The 21,006-nt window shown below is 42.6% G+C and overlaps 1 protein-coding gene and 1 pseudogene across 1 annotated transcript in view; both read right to left on the reverse strand.

Annotated features, from left to right (window-relative positions):
- The window catches only part of LOC120936263 (protein eva-1 homolog C-like), a 583,492-nt gene that overhangs the window by 436,024 nt on the left and 126,462 nt on the right, over positions 1–21,006 (reverse strand). The gene's annotated exons all lie outside the window — the stretch shown is intronic.
- Positions 18,281–19,454, reverse strand: LOC120936266 (annotated as a pseudogene).

Below are 21,006 nucleotides of genomic sequence, written 5' to 3' on the forward strand. Positions count from 1 at the left end.
ACCCTTCAGGTCTGGTGTGGATTTTAAGGGGAACTCCACCCCAAATTTAAAAAAAAAATGGCATGGAGTTCCCCCTAAAATTCACACCAGACCCCTTATCCGAGCACGTTGACCTGGCCGGCTGCAGAAAAGAGGGGGGGACAGAGTGCGGCCCCCCCTCTCCTGAACCGCACCAGGCCACATGCCCTCAACATTGGGAGGGTGCTTTGGGGTGCCCCCAAAGCACCTTGTCCCCATGTTGATGGGGACAAGGGTCTCATCCCCACAACCCTTGCCCGGTGGTTGTGGGGGTATGCGCCCAGGGGGCTTATCAGAATCTGGAAGACCCCTTTAACAAAGGGGACCCCCAGATCCTGCCCCCCCCCCTGTGTGAAATGGTAATGGGGTACACTGTACCCCTACCATTTCACAAAGGAAGTGTAAAGTCTTGTAAAAAAAAAAACACACACCGTAGAACAAATTACTTTATTAATTAAACCAAATAAAAATCCAGCGGTGAAAATAGACGATCGTTGCTGCTCCAGCGTTGGGTGATCTCTCCAGCGACGGGTGACGTGTCCAGTGATTGGTCCAGCGATGAGAACATCCATCCATTCAGAGCACAGCTCAGCGAATGACGCACCGATGCTTTGACGTTTCTTTTATAGGGGAGGCGGGCCACGCGTCACGTGACCCAGTTCCGCTCTGACGCAAGGGCTGTCCCAGTGACGTAGCAAGAGTGTACGTCAAAGGGGGACGGGGTCACGCGACACGTGGCCCGCCTCCCCTATAAAAGAAACGTCAAAGCATCGGCGCGTCATTCGCTGAGCTGTGCTCTGAATGGATGGATGTTCTCATCGCTGGACCAATTGCTGGACACATGACCTGTCGCTGGACACATAACCCGTCGCTGGATAGACACAATATTGGAGCAGGAAACAGCATCGATGGTCTTTTTTCACCGCTGGATTTTTATTTGGTTTAATTAATAAAGTAATTTGTTCTACGGTGTGTGTGTTTTTTTCTGAAAACTACTATTTACACTTCCTTTGTGAAATGGTAGGGGTACAGTGTACCCCATTACCATTTCACACAGGGGGGGCCAGGATCTGGGGGTCCCCTTTGTTAAAGGGGTCTTCCAGATTCTGATAAGCCCCCTGTCCGCATACCCCCACAACCACCAGGCAAGGGTTGTGGGGATGAGACCCTTGTCCCCATCAACATGGGGACAAGGTGCTTTGGGGGGCACCCCAAAGCACCCTCCCAATGTTGAGGGCATGTAGCCTGGTGCGGTTCAGGAGAGGGGGGCCGCACTCTGTCCCCCCCTCTTTTCTGCGGCTGGCCAGGTCAACGTGCTCGGATAAGGTGTCTGGTGTGAATTTTAGGGGGAACTCCATGCCATTTTTTTTTTAAATTTGGGGTGGAGTTCCCCTTAAAATCTACACCAGACCTGAAGGGTCTGGTTATGGATATTTAGGGGGAACCCTACGTCATTTTTTTTTTAATTGACGGTGGGGTTCCCCTTAATATCCATACAGACCTAAAGGGTCTGGTTATTGAATTTGCGGGGACCTCGCGCTTTTTTTTTTCCAAACTCCGAACCCGGACCCAAACTTTCAGTAATTATTCGGGTCCGGGAAAAACCCAAAGTCCGTACCGAACCCGAACTTTACAGTTCGGGTTAGCTCAACTCTAATAGGAAATCCAAAAGTGGGCCCATGGTAACAAAATGTGACTTGACTGCGTATGTAGTTTTAAGTGCGGTAGACCTTTTAATGGGCATTCATTGGCAAAAATAGCAGTAAACAACTGGAAAAGTGATCATTGCTTTATAAAATAAGCAAAAATCTTAAGATTTATACAAAAAAAAAAAACTTTTGGCAAGATACATTAGTGTCAGAGTAGAGGAAAAAACTAAGGTGGTATTTGTAGGGTCCCTCATTAGCCTTACTGTTTTAGGATACTCTATTTTTTTTAAGCCAAAAAGAAACCTGGTTAAAAAAAAAAGGGGAAAAAAGCACACAAATTACTCTCTCACCATTTACCAGTAGTTTCAATTTCTCAAACAGCGAAAATCAATTTTCTAAAATCACTATGCTTAAAGTGGAGGTTCACCCAAAAACTCAATTTTTAACATTAGATTAAGGCTCATTTTGTGAAGCAGAATCGGGTGTTTTTGAGATAGATCTTCTCCGCTGCTTCCGGGTATGGGCGGCGGGACTGGGCATTCCTATTTGATTGACAGGCTTCCGACGGTCGCATACAGCGCATCACGATTTTCCGAAAGTAGCCAAACTTTGGTGCACAGACGCCGTATAGAGACGCACCGACCTTCGGCTCCTTTCGGTTACTCGTGACGCGCTGTATGCGACCGTCGGAAGCCTGTCAATCAAATAGGAACGCCCAGTCCTGAAGACCATACCCGGAAGCGACGGAGAATATCTCTAAAACGGTAAGTATTGCTTTGATTTAAAAAAAAAAACACCTGGATTCTCCTTCACAAAATGAGCCTCAATCTAATGTTAAATTGTTTTTCGGGTGAACTCCCACTTTAATCACTTGCTGACCACCCTAAATACATGTACTGCAGGGCCAGTGGCCCCCACTGTAATTGGACACAGCAGGAGCCACAAGATTGCTCCCAAGTAAGGCAGATCGGCGTTCTGCTAGTAGGAGGACGGATCTTATTTCTGCTAAGCAGGAACACGGCTCTGTCTTCAGTCAAAGCGAACCCTCCAGTTAGAAAGCACTCCCTAGGAGCACATTTAGCCCTTTGATTGCCCCTCATGTTAAAAAAAAAAATGGCATGGAGTTCCCCCTAAAATCCACACCAAACCCCTTATCAGAGCACGTTGACCTGGCCGGCTGCAGAAAAGAGGGGGGGACAGAGTGCTGCCCCCCCCTCTCCTGAACCGCACCAGGCCACATGCCCTCAACATTGGGGGCCCCTGTCAGTACAGTGACAATGCATCTTTTGTAGTACTGATCACTGTATTGGTGTCACTGGGCCCCAAAAAGTGTCACTTGGTGTCAGATTTGTCTGCTGCAATGTCGCAGTCCTGCTAAAAATTTCCGATAGTTGCCATTACTAGTAAAATGAAATAAACCATAAAAATATCCCATAGTTTGGAGACACTATCTTTTGCGCAAATCAATCAATATACGCTTATTATTATTTTTTTTACCAAAACAATGTAGCCGAATATATAGTGGCCTAAACTGATGAAGAAATTTTGACTTTTTTTTTTTTGTCATTGCAACTTTTCTGCCAGCCGTGGAAGGCCTGATACATCTCATTTATAGCAGAAAGTAAAACCCTTTTTGAAAAAATAAAAAAAATTGATGGCCTTTTTTAAAAAAAATAAAACCGCAGGAGGTGATCAAATCCCACCAAAAGAAAGTTATTTGTACCCAAATAAAATTGATGTCCTTTTTTTCCTGCGGTGTCACATTATCGTGTAATTGTCAGTTAAAGTAACGCAGTGCCGTATCCCAAATAGGCTAAAACCTTCTGGGGCTGAAGTGGTTAACCGCTTCAATATCAGGCAATTATATCCCCTTCCTGCCCAAGCCAAATTTCAGCTTTCAGCGCTGTCGCTGTTTAAATAAAAATTGCGCGATCATGCTGCACTGTACCCAAACAGTTTTTTTTAATAATTTTGTTCCTACAAATAGAGCTTCATTTGGTATTTGATCACCTCTGCGGTTTTTATTTTTTGCTAAATTAAAAAAAATATTTGGTTATAACATTTTGTAAATCAGTACGTTTTCTTCACCGATGGGCATGGACAATGGGCACAGGTAGGCAGCATTGATAGGCTGCACTAATGGGTACTTATGAGTGGCACTGATGGACATCACTGATGGCACTGGCAGGCATTGTGGATGGGCACTGATTGGCATTTCCCTGGTGGTCTAGGGTGGCATCCAAGGGGGGGGGCTGCACTGATAATCAACACAGACCCCCCTTTGTCAGCCACAAGTGAGGAAAAGCCGATCAAAGGCTCTTCCTGTTTACATTGTGATCAGCCATGATTGGACAGGGCTGGTCATGTGGTAAAGAGCCTCCAACGGACGCTTTTTACCGAGATTGGTGTAGCGGTGTGTCAGACTCACACGCAACACCACACCACTGATCGCCGCGATCCACGCCCCCAAGGGCGCACGGCAGCCGTTATCCTGTGGGACGTTATATGACGCCCAGTCAGGAAAACTGAACCACCGCCGGCCGTCATTCTGCTATAGGCAGGGTGGAAAGTGGTTAAGCCAGCAAGACACGGTTTGAACTCAGCCAGTTCCTGTTGAACCAGCCGAGATTTGAACAAAAGTATAGGCAGACTGAATGTACCAAAGTTTGATTGGCCAACTTGGGTACAACCAGCCTGACAGATTTTACTTGCGATTCTCGCTAGCGGGTGGTATTGCCGCTAGCAATAATCACTGTTCATCATTGGGGGGTGGCTTCCCCCTGCCGGAAGAACACAATTGTGCTGCTGGAGCGATTCCCCAGTCAACACTGTCTTATTGCAGGAAAGAAAAGTCTGAAAATCTAGTTGAAATATATAAAGGATTAGTTGACCAAAATTAATCATCGAATCATTCACAACATGAAAGATTTTCAATTAACATAATTGAATTAACTTTAGTGATGATTTGATAGAAGCTATACAAATTGTGTGAAGTTTTTCTAGGGAGTATGAAATCAGGAAGTGGTGCAAGCAAATGGCCATTTTTGTATTGTAGTGGCAGAGGGTTACTGAACTTTTAACTAAAATTACAGGACAAATTGGTAAAGTTTCAGCTTATGTGTATGCAGCATAAACTTGTTAAAATTAGTGGTTTATTTTTATTTTTTCCCCCCCCCAACATATCTGAATTTAAATAGGACGTCATAACAAATACATTTAACAAAAAAGGTCATTCACTGTACAAAATTAAATCGGACGAAGCCCAAGCATAGCAATGAAGTAGATGGATCGAATCTAGGTCAGACCCTGCTGAACCTGCCAAGATTTTATCCATCTATGGGCAGGCTGGTTGTACTGAAGTTGAGCCATCTATAGACTTCCATACAACCAGCCTGTCATATTTTTCAAATACAAATTTCTGTGTTTTACAAGCTGTGAAGGGGCCCCCCAAATGGCAGAACACAATGGCAAAAACTGACAGCTTTCCTGGGGGGGGGGGGGGGGGGGGTTAGTTTTAAGGAATGAAAATGGCATCTACGGCTTGCTTTTCCATTTACCACTTTTCTCTACACTCATTTATAGGTGAATAGCAGTTTATCCAAATTGTAATAGCTGGTAGAGAAGAGTAGGATTAGAACCTCCATCAAAAAAATTGGTTTGATAATGCTGTACTTCCAGCCACCCATTGATGGACATCTTTTACACACTGCAGTTGAGATGGAACATTCTCTGGTATCTACTGGCACTTTTAAATTAACATTTGACTTTACCCACAGATACTGTAAAAAGTTTTAACTATGAAGAAATGTTTAAGGCTGGGTTCACTGTTTCAGGTCCAATTTCAGCCCGCATTTTTGGCTGAATTTGGACCTGAAATGGACCAAAAGATGCACAGGGCTCCTGTGCACATTCGCACTGGAGCCGCAGCGGAGATATGGGATTTGGTTCTATAGAGAGCCGGTCAAAATCTCCCGCTATTGCCAATAGGTGTGAACCCAATCAGACCTACAGCGAGTTTACTTGTAGTACAGAGTGGATTTTCCTTTAGTAAATCAACTCCATTGCTCGTAAACAAACGGGGTAGAACTTAATGCAGGCCATACACGTCGAATTTCAAACAAATGTTCTTTTCAAAATCAGAAAGTTTGTTTCTTTTGTGATCCGACGATGCCACCATTGATTTTCGAAATTCAGCCGACAAAATATTCATGTTGCCGGGAATATTTGTTTCTTGCACATGCGCGGTTTTTTTTCTATTACATTTCTCGCACGATTCTCCCATCATTGATCAGAAAATCATTTGTTTTTCAAAAAATTTCCAACATGTCGGATTTCTCAAATTTGTTTGCCGTACAAAAATCGGCTGTTGCTGCAGCACACTAACGGTGCGAAATTCGTACGAAAATTCTTTGATACGATTTTCGAAAGATAATTCTTTCGAAATGCAAACCGTGTATGGCCAGCTTAAGACAATATTTTCATTGCTGTGTCTGCTTTCTTATCCTGGTTCTTGTATAGTCAGAACAAAATACAGGAAGTGAGGGCAAATCCACCCAATAGTAATCAAAAGACAGAGGTAAAAAAAAAACTGACTCGCTATCCAAAAACAAAAATCTTTAAACCTAGCGCCAGCTGAAATTTTGCTTTTAAAGTGATATAAAGCAAGACCTGGATTTTCTATCCTTTAACTGTAAACTCGAAAGTGGGCCTATGGTGAAAACTGACTTCACTGGGTATATGTAGTTATATTGTCCTATATAAATATGGAAAACCCTTTCAGTGGGCAGTTGGTAGTTTAAATAAATAATAAAAAAAGCAAACTACTAGAAAAAAAAAATCATTCGTTGCTTTATAAATAAGCAATAATCATGAGATTGGTGCAAAAATCATGGCTAAATGCATAGGAGCTAATGAGTAGAAAAAACGAAAAAAGTTGGCTTTTGAGTGTCCTTCATTTGCCTCACAGTTTTAGGATTTTTCTTTTGCAGAAAGACAAAGTGAAGAAATGTTAAAGAAAAAAAAAACGCAAGCGATAGCAGAACACCCCCATTTCAGTAAATTGTGGAGTTTTTTTTCCCCAAGCAAACAGTGAAAATCCATTTTATTCCAAGATAACAACACTCATCCCTACAAGCCATTGGAAAAAAATTATTGATCTAATTTGTGACATGCTATATGTGCGAGTATAGTTTTCTAGGGCCCTTGTAAAATGTAAATAAAAAGCTCTGAATAAAAATTTGACAACTATACATATACTATAAAAAAAAAAAAGGATGTTTGTGCTACTCTAAAACTAAGGAAACGTGATCTCAGCACCTCCTAGACATAAAGACTGACGCCAAATCCTTCAAATTTCCTGCAGAATATAACATTTGCTGGAATGTATGGCCATTGATGACACATCTAGTGAGCAGATAAATGAAATTACATCTTCTGAATCAAGTCCAGTTTCTGGAAGGACAATGTAGATAATCAGTATGCAATAATACCCACCTATCCTTATTTACAACACAAATCTATGCTATTCAGATATTGATTTGTGTGTCTGCCATCTCCATTGACCTGTGTTTAGACATCGTCAAATGCCCCTTGCTCATTATAATTTCACAGATTCCTTGACAATACCTCCTTTGTCTCACTTATACAGAAAAACACTCCAATTCCCTTTCAAGGAGACACTTCAAAAATCACCTAAACTCTTATTTATGTTATGTTAAACTGTACTACTTGTTCCAGGACAATAAAAAATAAATATGATTTAAAGTCGATATTAACATTGAATAATTTTATTTGTGTAAAATAATTTTATTTGGACAAGATAAATACAATTTTATTTGGATAAAAAAAAAAAGGGAAACCATTAATTCCCAGTGTTAAGCCTAAAAATAAGCAAGTTAAAATTCATAATGTATTTACCCCCCCCCCCCCAAACAACTCACCAAATCTTATAGCACTTCATACCAAATCCATGGTAAATAAAAAGGCTTTATCCTTTGCCCCATTGATTTATTTCGTACAGTGGGCTGGATTCAGGTAGAATTGCACTATTTTTACAGAGGCGCAGGGCAATGATTTTGCCCTGCGCCCCCGCAAAATTACTGCGCTGCCCTTGATTCACGGAGCAGTAGCTCCGTAAATTGCGTGGGCGCGCCGGCAAAATGCCCGGCGTAAGCGCGCGCAATTTAAATCCCGTAGGGGGCGGGAATAATTTAAATTAGGCGCGTTCCCGCCTGGTGGGAGTTTCATGGTCTGGGGCTGCATAAGTGCTGCCAGCACTGAGGAGCTACAGTTCATTGAGGGAACCATGAATGCCAACATGTACTGTGACAAATGATCCCCTCCCTTTGGAGACTAGACCGCAGGGCAGTATTGCAACCCAACGACCCCAAACACCTCCAAGACAACCAACGCCTTGCTAAAAGAGCCGAGGGTAAAGGTGATGGACTGGCCAAATATGTCTCCAGACCTAAACCCTATTGAGCATCTGTGGGGCATCCTCAAATGGAAGGTTTAGGAGCGCAAGGTCTCCAACTTCCACCAGATTTGTGATATCATGGAGTAAAAGGACTCCAGTGGCAACCTGTGAAGCTCTGGTGAACTTCATGCCCAAGAGGGTTAAGGCAGTGCTGGAAAATAATGGTGGCCACACAAAATATTGACACTTTGGGTCCAATGTGGACATTTTCACTTAGGGGCGTACTCACTTTTGTTGCCAGCGGTTTAAACATTAATGGCTGTGCGAGTCATTTTGAGGGGACAGCAAATTTACACTGTTTATACAAGCTGTACACCTACTTGCTACAATGAAAAGTGTAATTTCTTCAATGTTTCACATGAAAAGATAATAAAAATATTTACAAAAATGTGAGGGGTGTACTCAATTTTGTTAAATAATGTGGATGCCATTATGGCTCTCATCACCAAAAGGAGGCTTTATTGTCAATCCAGTGAACAACACTACCACCCACAGCTGCTGGCACTTCCAGAATAAAGTCTGGAGTTTTATCCAAATCCTTTAGACGCAGCTGGTCTTCATCTAAAATCAGTGGTTCTCAACCTGGGGGTCAAATGATGACTTGCCAGGGGTCACCAAATCCTGGGCTGTTCCTGAAGCCCACACCGCTCTCCCAGCCTTGTTGCAGCCGCCCAGGGCTGTTCCTGGAGCCCGCGGCCACCCATTCGGTTCACAGCATGGCTGGGGGGCAGAGACTAGAGGTCAGCTGACTAGAGCAATGTGAAGTGGGAGGGGCTGGAGGAGACCCCATCTCCTAATTTTAGCATAGGTGTCACAGCTACGAGACGCCCCAAATTCGGAGACACAGTGAAGCCAGAGACCGTGAGTAACACTACCTGTGATTATAGATGCCATTAAAAGTCCCCACTACAGTTCTCAGATTAGCAGATGACCTTGATCAGATTCAAGAGCACCTACGTTGGCTGATCAGAACTCCCCCCAGCACTGTCACAGATCCCATTCCTCCCACCACCAGCACTGCCACTCATCCCATTCCCCTCCCATCCCACTGCCACTCATCCCATTCCCCCCCCCCCACCAGCACTGCCACTCATCCCATTCCCCCCACCAACCCTGCCACTCATCCCATCCCCCCCCCACCAGCCCACCAAGGAGCAAGAGAAGGAATAAAAATAGAGAATATATGGAAGGGAGAAGAAAAGAGGGGGAGAGACAAAGAAAAAGGGAAACATTTTAAGAGAATAAGAAATGTGGCTAGAGGGAGGGATGGGGGAAAAAAAATTAGGATAGAGATAAGGGAAAGAAAGGGAAAGAAAGGAAAACAGTGGTACATCCTAAAATCCACAATAAGGGGTTTAATACTGTATGGGTGGAAGGGACTCAGGGAGTGCTAAATGCCCATGGGTTATGGGTACAAACTACTTGTCTTGGGTACCGACAACCCATGCTATGAAAATAATTTTACTGTTAGGGGTCCACACAATTGGGAAATTTTATCAAGGGGTCATGGCACTAGAAAGGTTGAGAACCATTGATCTAAATGCTAGATTCTTCTTAGAAGCACTTCATGTTCACAGCCAATGGCATGTTTGATGTAATCCACTAAAGGTCCATTACAACAGTCATTGATAATCCCAGATGCTGTCCTTGCCAACCAGGTACAACAGTGCATTAAGGATGGCACGCACAGCATGATATTCAAGGCAGGTTTTGTGGGTGGTTGCTCTTCCTGATCTTGAAGGAATCTATCAAAGTGTGCAATGAAAGCTGAAGAAAAATCCACCTCATTTGATAGGTTGAATAGGACAGGTGCTGTTGGGTCTGGTGGCATGTCATGAAAGTACCATTTGTAGCAATATTCGAATCTGGAGCATGATGCCTTGCACAAGTCCTTTTCATAAGCTTCTAGTACTCCTTGGAAGATGCTCAGAAGAGTAGACTGCAATTGATAGGGAAACTTCTTCGGCTTCCACATACACTACCGTGTAGGCTTCAAAGTGTTGATGAAATGGGCAATCTTGGCCAACTTCATCTTTTTCTCCAGATGTGCAATTCATGCATTTTTTTCCCCACGTTCATAACATCAGTGCCTGCCCTCAAGGAACTTGCAATCCAAGGCTCTAGCCACAATTTTCCCTTAGATTTACCAACTATAGAATATAATCTGAGGTCAAACCTAAACACTTCATTTGTAAATTTCCTCTAGCCTATACAGCATGACTTCTGGTCTAATGCCCAATATAATATCATGTACTCCCGATGAGGAGTGAATACCATACATCATGTGTAAGCCAACTTCTCAATGCGTTTCAACCGTTTTCAGGGAGTATAAAGAAATATACCTAAATAGAAAAAGTAAATAGGCCCAATTTAAAAAAAAAAAAAAAAAAAAAAAAAGAAGAAGATTTAATTTATATACTACATAGTTGAAAGTAAATCTAAAGAATTATTGGAAATTGTATAATGTACTATTCAGCCAGCCTAAAGGTCCCCAACTCACTCATACATATACTAGGGCTAGTGTAGACAGGAGCCAATTAACCTACCAGAAAGTCTCTGAAGTGTGGGAGGAAACCCACATACAGGGAGAACATGAATACCCCAGGCAGGTAGTGCTATGGATGGGATTTGAACAGACAACCCTATTGCTGACAGCCAGAAGTGCTGACCACATGAATTCACAATGTAAATCTACTGAAGATCTTTACATTTCCACTCTTCTGCCACTGCCATTATACCCAAAATGGAAACCACTCAAAAAGGCAGAGATAACCTAAATGCCATTTTTGTTATGCATCACAATATTCTTCTAAGATGACTTGATTTCATATTACATACACCTGATATACACAAGGGAAGGGAAGTGTGGAGCAAGCTACTCAATTGTGGTCTAAGACCAAAGTAAATCTTGGACACTTATCCACAACTAAAAAAAACATATTAGTTGAAGGGAGGTTTAGGAGATCAAAAAGTGATATCACCTAAACTTGGATTTGGGATTAAAGGACAGGAAACACAGAAGTGGGGCCATGGAGATGTGACATGGCTGAGTGCATGTAGGTATACTGTACATTAGGGGGCAGCTAACTGTTTCCACTTAAGGGCTGCATTCAACTGCTAATAAATGAAGATATCAACAATCCCAACATGGTAATAACAGTACAGGTTTACCTCACTTTAACCACTTCCATACTGGGCACTTAAACACCCTCCTGACCAGACCAATTTTCAGCGCTTACACTTTGAATGACAATTAATCAATCATGCAACACTGTACCCAAATGATTTTTTTGTCCTTTTCTTCCCACAAATAGAGCTTTCTTTTGAGGGTATTTGATCACCTCTGTTTTTTATTTTTTTGCGCAATTAATGATAAGACCAAAAAAAAAATTTTAGTTTCTGTGATAAAATTTTGCAAATTATTAATTTTTCTTCATAAATTTTGGCCACAATTTATACTGCTACATGCCTTTGATAAAAATAACCCAAAGTTTTTGGAAATTTGGTCTGTGAAAGTTTTAGAGTCTACAAGCTATAGTGCAAGTCATAAAAAATGATCACATCTGATCACACCTGATGTACTGGAGGACGATCTAATTTCTTGAGACCCTAACAAGCCAGAAAAGTACAAATGCCCACAGATGGCACTGATGAGGCGGCACAAATGGCACTGAGGTGGCACAGGTGGCAGTGGTGGGTGCACAGTGGTACTAGTGGGCACAGGTGGTACTAGTGGGCACAGGTGGTACTAGTGGGCACAGGTGGTACTAGTGGGCACAGGTGGTACTGATTAGCGATTTGAAAAAAAAAAAAGTGACCAGTTACTCACAGTTTGCTCTCCCCTCCTCACACGCGGTGTCTGTGTGAGGAGGGGAGAGTCGGCAATGAGAGATGATCTCATATGTTTACATATGAGATCATCTCTCATTGGCCACACAGATCGCGCTGTAAATAGCCGCTGTGATTGGCTATTTACCGCGATCTGTGTTTGGCTGTGTCCAAGGGACACGGCCAGCACAGCAGTTCCCCGCTGCGCGCTCGGGAGCACGCGCGAGGAAAGGGGTGGCCGTAAAAACACGGCCTGTTAGAGATCTAGAGCCGCGCTGCCGCCGTAGAAAGTCGTACGGCCGTCAGCTAGTGGTTAAGGTTCTTTACTAACACAAAGCCAGTTCACCCTGAGGGAGCATGTGGCTGGGGGAATTTATATTTTACTGCCCCCTCCCCCATTCTGGCACCCAAGGGTGGCTGACATCAGCCAGCATGGTCTGCAGATGGGGGCCCATCCCCAAGTGAGAAGGGGTCCCCCAAAGCAGTGTCCCATCTTCACATCACTCCCATAGTGTCTTCTGCCCCCCCTGTCCCATAGCAAGTTTCCTGTGCCCCCAAAGCTGCTGGCTTAACCCCCCCCCCCCAAGAACATTAAAACAAAGAATCGTCACAGACAACGATCAGGTTTAAAAAAAATTCTTTATGAAAAAGAAAATGCTAAAATTGATTGCTACTGCCAACATCTCCACATTTTTTTCAATATAGACATTGAGAGCAATCAATATTCCATCTTTACAACTACATGATTTTTAAAAGACAAGTGCCTGTTGAGGCTACGGTGAGAGCGTGCTGTATCAAGAAGGGTCTCGCTCCAAAAAAAAGGAAGCAAATTTTAGCCACCCACACCCCCACCCACTACACAGTTTTTTTAGGCTAATGTGCATGGAGCCAAAAGCTTCAAACAAATGCAATTGCTAAAGTCCCAGTAGATAAAATACATGACAAGTCAGCTAAAGTTAATTGATCGCTACCAAAAAGGGCATACAAACTAAAGTTGGGCAGCACAGTGGTGTAGTGCGTAGCAGTCTCGCCTAGCAGTAAAAAGGGTTGCCAGTTCGAATCCCGACCAGGACACTACCTGCCTGGAGTTTGCACTCCAAAGACATGCTGGAGGGTTGAATTGCTTCTGCCTACAATTGGCCCTAGTATAGGAATGCGAGTTAGGAACCTTAGATTGTAAGCTCCTTCAGGGTAGGGACTGATGTGAATGTACATTACCGTATTTGCCGGTGTATAAGGCGACCGGGCGTATAAGACGACCCCCTAATTTTACATTTTTTTTTAAGATTTTTTGCCTGTACTCACCGTATAAGACGACCCCCCCTTCCTAGGCTTCCGATGCTTCATATTTCTTCGTTCTGGAGCCATATTCTTCTTCCTTCTTGCTGTAGCTGGAGCCAATCACTGCGAGCGATGTATTCTATTAATGAATACAAAGCCTGCTTGGATTGGTAGAGGCTGTAACATCAGCCCACGCCTCTCTGACTCTCAAAGCCAATCCAAGCAGGCTTCTGTATGGAGCCTGCTTGGATTGGCAGAGGTTGTTACTCCAATCCAAACAGGCTCTGTATTCATTTGAATACATCGCTCACCAGGATTGGCTAAGCTACATACAGTATTACCGCACATCCGGCAGGCATCCGAGCAGCTGACCCGGCGTATAAGACGACCCCTGCTTTTTGGCCAGTTTTTTTAAGTGTAAAAGGTAGTCTTATACGCCAGCAAATACAGTACTTTTCTTGTAAAGCTCTGCGTAAATTGACGGCACTATACAAGTACCTAAATAATATTCGAGATAAAAACATGCAGAAATGTCCATTTTCTTTTCTTTACGCCCCTCTTTTTTGCTAGGAACATGAAGGTCTTCCACATGTTTCAAACTTCAAAATAATCAACCCTGTTCTCCCTAAATATTACTTGCATGAAAAAGGTGACCACTGAAAAAAAACAAAAAAAACAGATTGCTTTGTTTTTTTTTGGCGATCCATACACCCTTCATCTGGGGGTAAATTGAATGCTGCAAATCAGCATAGCAGATTCCTTTAACACAATTAAAGCCAATCAACAATAAAACCACTATTGAAATGTCTCAAAAAGGTTTGTCATATTTCAGGTAGGAATTCCAGAAATAATGACAAAAACACTGTGCCGCCACAGTTGGCTAGGGGTCTGGATTACATGCATAGCCAAAGATTGGTGCACCTGAAGCTGGACAACCTCTTGCTCATGGACAAGGAATGCCACATTGTCAAATTGTGTGACTTTGGCCTATCTCGGCCTTTTGGCAGTATTGGGATTTCAGTGTCACATATCTAATCTGTCCCCAGAGCAGTGTGCAATGAAGAGTGAGTATTTGATTGTGACAACAAGCATAGATTCCTAGGCTTTTGCAGTTTTTTGTTGCTCTAATGAGCGACAATCCCTGGGAAGGTGCTGTGGCAGATGAGATGTACCAGGCCTTCCACTGCTGGCAGAAGAGTGCCTATAACATTTCTCCACCAGCTCACTGTAAGAAGTTGACAAAAGAAGCACTGAACATGTTCAACAAATGCGTTGGAGGACCTTGAAAAAAAATTAAAAAATAATCCTTTGTTCTTTGCATCTCAAACTGTATTCGTTATACTTGGAGAATTTAAAAATTCGAGGTGAATATGACAGGACGAAAAACACAAGATGAACCCACAGAGGAAGCAGTGTATGAATCTTCAGAAGATGAAGACAAGGACATGGAAGCGTGAGCTTGTTACAATGCAGGCCCAGGAATCCACCAGCACACGTTGGCATATTGTATCACTTAACTCTAAACTACAGTTGCAAGTTTTTATTTTTGATGTTTTAACCAGGTAGTTTACACTTTCCCACACACCCCTAATTTTCTGTGAAATCACACACTTAAAATTTTCTACTTTCTGTTAGCCATTTTGGTCTGTAACCCCATTGTCTCTTTGTACCATTATAGTGATAATCATTTTACTTTCTACATGCCTTGAATCTTTTAAAACAAATAAAAAAAAAAGCTTTGTAAAAGATGTTTAAACTGCCGAAAGCTTCATGAAACTATTTTACCTTCCCTGTGCTCCTCAATAGGCACCTGGTTAGAACCTCACAATTGGCAGGTAGCATCTAGTTTTATAAAAGACGGCTTAAAAATGGTTTATAAAAGAGCATTTAAAAAATTTACAGCACAGAATTTATTTTTTGCTCACAATATTCTTCTGAATGTGCTTTGAATGTAAATTCCTTAGAACTGCCCCATCCCACTTTGAATGTCTTAGCCCTCCATTAGTGTTCATTACTGTGCTTGACTACCCTTTCCCCTCAGATCCCTAAATAACCTTATATAGCTGCCAGAGGGAAGCAAATGGGAATATTATTGTGTTACTTTCAGTGGTTGTAAAAGCTCAAGTTTTTTTACCTTCATGCATGAAAGTAAAAAAACTTGTGTGCAGCAGCCCTCCCCCCAACCCCCAGCAATGTACACTAGAGCCTTGACTCTCCTTCCTCATTGGCTGAGACAGAAATGGGAGCCATTGGCGCCTGCTACCATCAATTACAGCCAGTGAGCCAATGAGGAGAGAGAGGGGATGGAGCCAAGCCACGGCTGTGTGTGAATGAACAAGCTCGGGAGCAAGCTTACCGTTTGCTCCGGGAGCACTTGGCAGGATGGAAAGGCCAGGAGACCCGAGTAGAGGAGGATCCCGGCTGCTCTATGTAAAACCACTGCACAGAGAAGGCAAGTATAACTTTTTACTTTCCTTTAAAAGATCACTAAGCAACAGCTCAGAGGCTGCTGACATCACATCCAAAAAGGCATAGCCCAGCAGAAGTCCCACGGCTTTGGGATACAGATGAAACTCAAAAAATTTGAATATCGTGCAAAAGTTAATTTCACTAATGCAACTTAAAAGGTGAAACTAATTTATAAAATGGACTCATTACATGCAAAGATAGTTCAAGCCATGATTTGTCATAATTGTGATGATTATGGCTTACAGCTCATGAAAACCCCAAATCCACAATCTCAGAAAATTTGAATATTGTGAAAAGGTGCAATATTCTAGATTCAAAGTGTCCAACTCTAATCAGCTAATTAAGCCATAACACCTGCAAACGGTTCCTGAGCCTTTAAATGGTCTCAGTCTAGTTCAGTAGGAATCACATGGGAAAGACTTCTGACCTGACAGTTGTGCAGAAAGCCATTGACACCCTCCATAAAGGAGGGAAAGCTTTATAAAAGGCAATAGCAAAAGTTGGATTTTCCCAAAGTGCTGTATCAAAGCACATTAATAAAGTTATTTGGAAGGGAAAAGTGTGGAAGAAAAAAGGTGCACAAGCAGCAGGGATGACCGCAGCCTGGAGAGGATCGTCAGGAAAAGGCCATTCAAAAGTGTTGGGGACTTTCACAAAGAGTGGACCGAGGCTTGAGTCAGTGCATCAAGAGCCACCACACAGACAGATCCTGGACATGGGCTTCAAATGTCGTATTCCTCTTGTCAAGCCACTCCTGAACAACAAACAATGTCAGAAGCGTCTTACATGAGCTAAAGAAAAACAGACCTGGTCTGTTGCTCAGTGGTCCAAAGTCCTCTTTTCTGATAAAAGCTAATTTTGCATCTCATTTGGAAACCAAAGGACCCAGAGTATGAAGGAAGAATGGAGAGGCACACACTGCAAGATGCTTGAAGTCCAGTGTGAAGTTTCCACACAGTCGGTGTTGATTTGGGGAGCCATGTCATCTTCTGGTGTTGGTCCACTGTGCTTCATTAAGTCCGGGGTCACCACAGCCATCTACCAGGAGATTTTGGAGCACTTAATGTTTCCTTCCACAGACGAGCTCTATGGGGATGCTGTCTTCATTTTCCAGCAGGACTTGGCACTTGCCCACAATGCCAAAAGCACCAAAACCTGGTTCAATGACTGTGGGATTACTGTGCTTGATTGGCCAGTAAACTCGCCTGACCTGAACCCCATAGAGAATCTATGGGGCGTTGCCAAGAGAAAGATGAGACTGAACAATGCAGAAGAGCTGAAGGCCGCTATTGAAGCATCCTGGTCTTCCATAACACCTCAGCAGTGCCACAGGCTGATAGATTCCATGCCACGCCGCATTGAGGCAGTAATTGCTGCAAAAGGGGCACAAACCAAGTACTGAGTACATATGCATGCGTCTACTTTTCAGAGGTCTGATATTGTTCTATGTACAATCGTTTTATTGATTGCACGCAATATTCAAATTTTCCGGGATTGTGGATTTGGGGTTTTCATGAGCTGTAAGCCATAATCACCACAATTATGACAAATCACGACTTGAACTATCTTGCTTTGCATGTAATGAGTCCATCTCATTTATTAGTTTCACCTTTTAAAGTTGCATCAGTGAAAAAAATAAATTTTTGCACGATATTCTAATTTCTCGAGTTTCACCTGTACATGTCATTTGCTTGAGTAGCAATGATGGGACTGAAAAATAATGATATATTACAGATTCCGCCTCTTTACAGTACCAACATCTATACAAAACTAGGTCTATCCTCACCATATACCAGAAATTTGGGATTCTCAAGGTGTGAAGAATCAAGGTGCCAAAATAGAGGCTTAATGCCTTAAGAACACAATTACAAATTTATAATAGCGAAGGCCCAGGTATTTAAGACTTTGACCTTAGTTGCAAGGGTGAATTCTACCATATATTTTTTTACTTGCAGAGCAACACTGAAACTACCAGGAATGAGCATCATAGGTCCCCATGGAAATCAGCAATTAAAGCCCAACGTAATCCAAAGTGTATTTTGTTTGAAATGAAGAGAGTGTGGAAGGGTTAGAACCTTGCTCGAATGTCAAATCCTCCATTAAGGGGATTTGCCCTTACTTCCTTTCAAGGCAGAAACTCCAATAAAAAATAAAATAAAAAAAAGGACACAGAAGACTATTGCAAGGTTTTCATTGTGGTCACCACCTTTCTATCCTAGTTCTTGAACAGGCATCATGAGAGCCAAGAATAGAAGAATAGAAAAGCTCCCCAATGGTGGACAGAAGTAAAAACCTGACACGATCCAAAAATAAAAGTTTAAGCTGGAGTCAAGTTTACATGACTGAACATTATATCACCACAAAAGACTTAAATTTCTGGAAATACAGAAGCGGGCCCAAGGTGACAAATGTGACTTGACTGGGGGGTATATCGTTTTATATTGACCTATATAAAAATGAAAAAAATTTCAGTGAACATTTGGTGGTATATAAAAAAAAAAAAAAAAAATACACACACACACACACACACACACACACACACACCTAGTGAAAGACAGCAGATGCAGTCATTACTTTACATAAATTAGGTTTTTTGCATATTTATAAATTTACTTTACTTTCAATCCAGTGAACATGTCCTCCCACAACTGCAAGCACTTCCAGAGTAAAAACTGGAGTTTTTATCATAATCCTTCTGATGAAGCTGGTATTAATCCAAAAATGCTAGATTTTTCTCTATAATTTTCTCAGAAGCACTTCATGGTCATAGCCAAGATGTTTGATGCATTTCAATAACGGTCCATTACAAGTGTTATTGATAATGTACTATGGCGCCTGGTTGGCAATGACAGCATCTGGGAGCAAGGATGGATCACACAACATGCTATTCAAGACAGGTTTTGCGAGTTGGCTGCCCACCCTGGTCTTGAAAGAAACTCTAGGCTAGCTAGGTTGAGTAGGACTGGTACTATTGAGTCTGCCTCTGCCTCCCTCATTTAAGTACCATTTGTAGTAAAATTTCACAGTGTATGGATCATGGTGCGTTTTACAAGTCCTGTAGATGCATGATGCGAAGGCTCTCATCGAGACATTACTTTTAATCCAGTGAATAACCTGATCACCCACAGCTACTGGCACTTCCAGAATAACAAAAAACAGTCTGGAGTTTTATCATAACCCTTTAGAAGCATCTGGTCATCTAACAATACTAGATTCTTCTCCATCAGTTTTTACTCTCCGAAGCACTTCATGTTCATAGCCAAAAGCATGTTTGTTGTAATGGACCTTTAGTGGATTGATAATGCCAGATGCTGTCCTTGCCAACCAATTACAACAGTGCATCAAGGATGGATCACACAGCATGCTATTCAAGACAGGTTGTGGGTGGTTGCTCTACCCGATCTTGAAGGAATCTCTAAAAGTGTGTGCATTGAAAATTGAAGAAAAATCCACCTCATTAGCTAGGTTGAGTAGAAGGGTGCTGTTGAGTCTGGCACCATGTCATGCAAGTACCATTTGTAGCAATATTCCATTGTCTGGAGCATGATGCCTTGCATGAGTCTTTCATAAGCTTCTAGTACTCTTGGGAAGAGGCTCAGCAGAGTGTACTGTGATTGATGGGGAAACTTCAGCTTCCACATACAATACTGTGTAGGCTTCAAAGTGTTGATGAAATAGGAAAGCTTAGCCAACATCGTTTCTCTCGCCAGATGTGCAATTCATTCATTTCTGTGGCCAAACCTAAAGTCTTAAAATGTGTATACAAAAATCAGGCAGGCCCTTACACAACATAGTTGAAAGTAAATCTAAAGGGATATTGGAAATTGTATTACGTGTCACTCACACATATACTAGGGCTAGTGTAGACAGGAGCCAATTAACCTACCAGAACGTCTCTGAAGTGTAGGAGGAAACCCACACATACAGGGAGAGCATGTAGTGCCATGGATGGGATTTGAACCGACAACCCTATTGCTGACAGCCAGAAGTGCTGACCACATGAATTCACAATGTAAATTTACTGAAGATCTTTATATTTTCCACTCTTCTCCCACTGCCATTATATCAAAAATGAAAACCACTCAAAAGGCAGAGATAACCTAAATGCAATTTTTGTTATGTATTACAATGTTCTTCCAAGATTGAGTTTATTTCATATTAAATACACCTGATATACAAAAAGAGAAGGGAAGTGGGGGGTGAACTGCTCAATGGTGGTCAAAGACTGAAGTAAATCGTTGACACTTATCCAAAACTAAAAACATTTCAATTGAAGTGAGATTAAACAGTGATATCACCAAAATTTTGACATATGATTAAAGGATAGGAAATACAGAAGTGGACCCAATGGAGATGTGACATGGTCAAGTACATGTAGATATACTGTATCAGGTCAGCAACCTTTTTCTACTTAAGGGACGGAATTAAATGTATGCTTATGTAGCACTCTAAAGTATAGGCAGTAGGGGTTGCTAGTAAATTTACCTGACAGGTATAGTTGCCTTGACCAATTGATAGATCAATTGATTTCACCTCAAATCTGGAATTGCTGAGGCCTATCTCGAGGACATCTGTCTGATAGGCTTGCTAAGGGCCTATCCAGAAGCAAGAGAGCAGCGTAGGGTTGGGACTGCGGCTTGCAGTCCAACCATAAGTTACGGTTCTGCTGGCCAGAGAACGTGTCGTGGTCAGAGATAGAGGGGAAGCGGTCACCACTAAGGGATCATCCACCTTGTTACCAGGGACCACTATTCTCACCAACCGGGGACGGTGAAGAATTGGGAAACTTCAGCAGGTGTCATGCCAGAGACCCAGCCAGCGAAGGCAGAGCAGCCTTGTGTGTTGAGCAGGCCAGTGGGGGTGACACTTCAGTCGTATCTTGGATACCAAGCTAGGAATCCAGCAGGGATGGGGGGGTTGACGCTTGAGCAAGATACTGAGTGAGAAGGTTGGAGGAACTTAGAGATCCAGTAGCAGTGGAATAGCAAGTCTAGTGAGAGACTGGGAGCTCAGTTGAGTGAATAGCTACAAATCGGAGATTGTAGAAGTCTGTCTTCCAATTAACATTGCAACTACTAAAGGGTGTTCTGACCCTTTAAGGTTTACCTCACTTTAAGGTGCATCATGAATACAAAGCCAGTTCACCCTGAGAGGGCATGCGGCTGGGGATTCAGATTTTACCGATGCCAGCATAGTCTGGAGATGGGGTTCTTGTCCCTAGGGGAGAATGGGTCCCTGTCCCCCAGTGAGAAGGGGTACCAATAGGGTCCCCCCTATTGCAGTGTC

Source organism: Rana temporaria, chromosome 4 (genome assembly GCF_905171775.1).
Source record: "Rana temporaria chromosome 4, aRanTem1.1, whole genome shotgun sequence".
Lineage (NCBI taxonomy): Eukaryota > Metazoa > Chordata > Amphibia > Anura > Ranidae > Rana > Rana temporaria.